Source organism: Ananas comosus, unplaced genomic scaffold, assembly GCF_001540865.1.
Source record: "Ananas comosus cultivar F153 unplaced genomic scaffold, ASM154086v1, whole genome shotgun sequence".
In the NCBI taxonomy this organism is placed as follows: Eukaryota; Viridiplantae; Streptophyta; class Magnoliopsida; order Poales; family Bromeliaceae; genus Ananas; species Ananas comosus.
In genome coordinates this window covers 7,872-11,918 of record NW_017890606.1, presented here as the reverse complement: position 1 = coordinate 11,918, position 4,047 = coordinate 7,872, and the positions used below count along the sequence as shown (strand labels likewise).

Genomic DNA, 4,047 nt, shown 5'->3' with positions numbered 1-4,047 from the left:
TAATAAACCTAGGCTAAGAGTATGAAAGCAACGAACCTAAAGTATTAACTTAGGTTGAGTAAAGGCTTGGACCTAGATAGGTCAATTCCATAGGGTTAAGACCAACCCTTGAGTATTGTGAAATGGATTCCGGAATCTCAGGACTTGTGGAAGACCAAGAGTGGTGCGGGGTGTGTGCGACAATTTCACCGCCCGGGGCTAAAGAACCATTGTCGTGGCGTGTGCGATGATTTCGCCGCCGGATGGTTGAGCCAGTTTGTGGACCATGCCTGTCACGTCCCGCTATCGCCAATTTGGTCGATCCGGGCCCGTACACAGACGCCGAACGGACAGAACCTCCTCTGTCCGCCCAAGGCTCAACAACAACGAGTACATGTATAAAGAAATAAACAATTCCCAAGATAACATTTCAATATACATGGGGCTTGCACGAGGGCAAGCAACAATCACAAGTGATAGTAAGCTAGCTATACATGAAATTCACTATAATTTAAAACTTTTAAACTGAACTTTACGTAACTAAATAACTGAAACATTTAGTTATTTACATGCTTTATAATACATTCATTTACATGTCTCGGTACATCAAAATAGATGATACATGATCTCAAAATGGTAAACAACTATATTCTGGTGTCAGCTAGCTAAACTGCTGGGCTCTTGCCGCGATCCTCGACCACAGCACTCGCACTGGAACCTGTATGGTTAGTGGTGTGAGAGCTACTAAAAATTCCCAGTGGGTTCGACCGCCGACCTCGCCGACTCACCTACTAGGTCTATTCAGGCATATGTAGGCAAAATAAGTAACAGATAGTAACCAACTATAATATATAACTACTACAATGCCTGTACAAAGCTGAAAGAAAGCAATATAGGAAAACTGTAAATATGCATGCATATTGTAATATACCACTGCCCAATCAATCTAGCTAACCATTTGGTTAACTGCAACTCACTGACTCAATCCCTGGCCGGCCCTAAGCTACCTCCCGACGGGACCGTCTGCTGGACAGATACTTTAGTCCATGGGCAAATACTTTAGCCCATCATGTGACAACCTCCGGAGTGCACTGCTTGGGGGGAGCGACCACCACCAAGTTAAAAACAGACTATATGAGTAAGATCTGATCCTTACCGAAAGGATTTAACCAATAACAATGCCACACTTTAACTCTAACTAGCTCTTTATGCTAGTTTCACAATTTCATTTCCAATGTCGATGCTAACCAAATCTCTAGTCATGATGTCACCATGTTCACTATTATTATAGTCCATACATTCATAGGGTTCTATGTCCACATTCTAAGGTTCACAATTCTCACTATTGATAGGAATTCACACTTTCACTTGCACAATACTAAATACTCTATAATGCATGACTATAAATATAAATATGCTCAATGAATTATCATAGACATAAAAGGTGATTCAAAGATTTCGGATAGCACCACCCACCTGTAGTGGTGTCAACAATTAGAATCCACGTCTCGAAGTGTGTCGACAATTAACTCTCGCGACTCGGTGTAAATAGAACTAGAACGGCCTCTATCGTAATTAGTGCGTCGTCGACCCGTCGGAATGTCAATTTAGACTTCCGAATATGTTTAACTTTCAATTATAAAGGAATAAAAGAGATTAAACTAGAATCATTTTCACATATTTTACAAGTTTGCATTTCCACTCCAAAGTCCCAATGCTGAATTTTCAGCACTTGCTAAATTCAGCTTATGCTGAAATTTTCTGCACACTATGCTGAAATTCAGCTTATGCTGAATTTTCAGCACACTATGCTGAATTTTCAGCACACAATAATCTAGGAATTCACATTGATTGCTTTCAGCTTACAATTCTCACAGAGTAATCAAGTAGCATGTCTTAAAAAATGCTACTTGAATCTCAGTGTTCCCCCATAATCATAATCATCTCGATTTGCCATTCCATCAGCCCAATTTTAGCTTTGCTAACGAATCAAACTCAATGTTGAATTTGGTCTTACTTTACTCTTTTAGTATATATATATACGTACATGATTAACTCAGCCAGTTAAGACTCTAATTTGCATATATAGGTTTATATAACTTCTAATGTTTACTTCACCATACCAGATTTGAAGCTTCACTAAACTTCTTCTTAATTTGGGTGCTTAGAAGTCTACCAAACAGCAATTCTCTACTTTGCTTCCCCAGCAGTAATGATTTCAACTAATGAAATCTGCATCAAATTCCTTTTTCTATTAAATAGAGTAATTCAATTTACACTTCTTTAATTCAGATGTTGAAGCAATTACCTTAATTCATTGCTTAACCAACTTGATTTCAGCTTACAATGGATTCTGCATCATGATGACTGCTCGCTGAAATTTCAGCACCACACTCTCTTTTCCTTTTTCAATTCCTGCATATATGTGGACTATTAATAGGCTTCTTACATGTAATTATAATTGTCCTAACAGGGCAGCAAGTCTTCTACCTTATCTTCCCAATTTCCTTCAGCTGAAATCCCAATTTGATAACTTCAATCTGCTCGAAGTTCCAATTCTGCTACTTCTAACAGCAAACATCCATATAGGTAACTTCCCATAACAATTAGTTAATTAGGAACCCATAGTAGTTAATTTTTACCTTACTTAAAGTATTCTCCTGGCTAGCTCTCTGGTCCACTCACCCGAGATGTTGACTCGGCAACTCAAAACATCAAGGCTGCCACTAATTCTCTTAATTATAAGTCCTGGCAGCAATCAAATATTAGTCTTAACTCCTCTTTAAGGTAAGAACTTAATTTACAATAAGCTACTAATCAATCTTACCTTAACTGGGTATTCCTTCAATTTGTTTTCAGCTTTAGCCATCAGAATTTTGCATCAAAGCTTTCCTTAGCTGCAGTCCTAATCCAGCAGCTCCACAAGTCCCAACTTCAGTCTGAATTTCAGCAACAAGAATTCCTCTCTATAAGTCATCTCTAAAGCAATTAATTGGCTATTATCAATGATAAAATCCACCTTTCTAATTGGATGCTGAACTAATTTACACAGCAACTCCTATCAGCCGGAATTCAGCTCAGTTTAGGCCTTCCTCCTCAGCCCGCAGGCCTCCAGGATGCCAACCTCCAAGTTTGCTGCTTCAATTCCAGCAGTAAAAATACTCCCCTTTATTTGCTTCCTCTCTCTCTCTCTCTCTCTCTCTCTCTCTCTCTCTCCACTCAAATACCAAGAAATCACTCAGCACAACAACTCCCTTAGCTCCCTTTGCTTCAGCCTACCTCTAGGGCTGAGAGAAAAGAAGAAAAGAGTTAAATGAAGTTAAGCTAATGAAGGGATAAGGATAAGAATCAAGGAGAGAGAGAGGAGTTCTGGTGCTTAGACAGGTGTAAACCACCAGGGTCAAGATGATAAAGTTGAAATTTTGCACTTAAACCCCTTAAATCTCAGAAATTGCATTTCAGTCCAGGCATTTCTGTGCTGTGTACACACTTCGAGCTCCTCTTGGCAGCAGCCAGCAGTAGCAGCTCACATGTCCCATTCTCATTTCTTCTTTATTCCAAATTCATTCTAATTCCATCTAAATTCATCCAGAACATGCCAATGGCTGTTCTTAAATTACTAATTAAATTTAGAATTACCTAATTTCCATTTTTTTTGCATCGTTGTTATCAGTTTGATCACAATTAGCCCGAGATAAACTTTCAAGGCATTACAATCTCCCCTCCTTAAATAGTTTCGTCCTCGAAACTTAAATTCATACCTCAATTCTCCTGGTCAAATAGATGAGGATAAGACTTGCGCATAGCTTCTTCCAATTCCCAAGTGGCTTCTCGTCCTGAGTGATTGCTCCATTGCACTTTCACGTAGGGAATAGTGCGATTTCGCAATTCCTTCACTTCGCGATCCAAAATACATATTGGGTATTCTTCATAAGTCATATTCTCCTGCAAATCCACTGGTTCGAACTCTAGAACATGCCCTGAATGATGCACATATTTTCGGAGATTCGAAACATGAAATACATTGTGAATTCCTTCGAACTTCGGCGGTAGAGCCAATCTATAAGC

The 4,047-nt window shown here is 39.2% G+C and overlaps 1 long non-coding RNA gene across 7 annotated transcripts; it reads right to left on the bottom strand.

The window, feature by feature from the left end:
- Window positions 1–489: 489 nt before the first annotated feature.
- Window positions 490–3,367, bottom strand: LOC109703948. Of its 7 annotated transcripts, none has more exons than XR_002214064.1 (7): window positions 2,999–3,367; window positions 2,807–2,918; window positions 2,622–2,727; window positions 2,470–2,546; window positions 2,288–2,394; window positions 2,103–2,211; window positions 490–697 (listed from the first exon to the last, which is right to left on the bottom strand). It is a non-coding gene; the product is annotated as an uncharacterized LOC109703948 (long non-coding RNA). The 7 variants fall into 7 exon arrangements; XR_002214065.1 differs by lacking the exon at window positions 490–697 and adding an exon at window positions 718–776; XR_002214067.1 differs by lacking the exon at window positions 2,103–2,211.
- Between the last annotated feature and the right edge of the window lie 680 nt (window positions 3,368–4,047).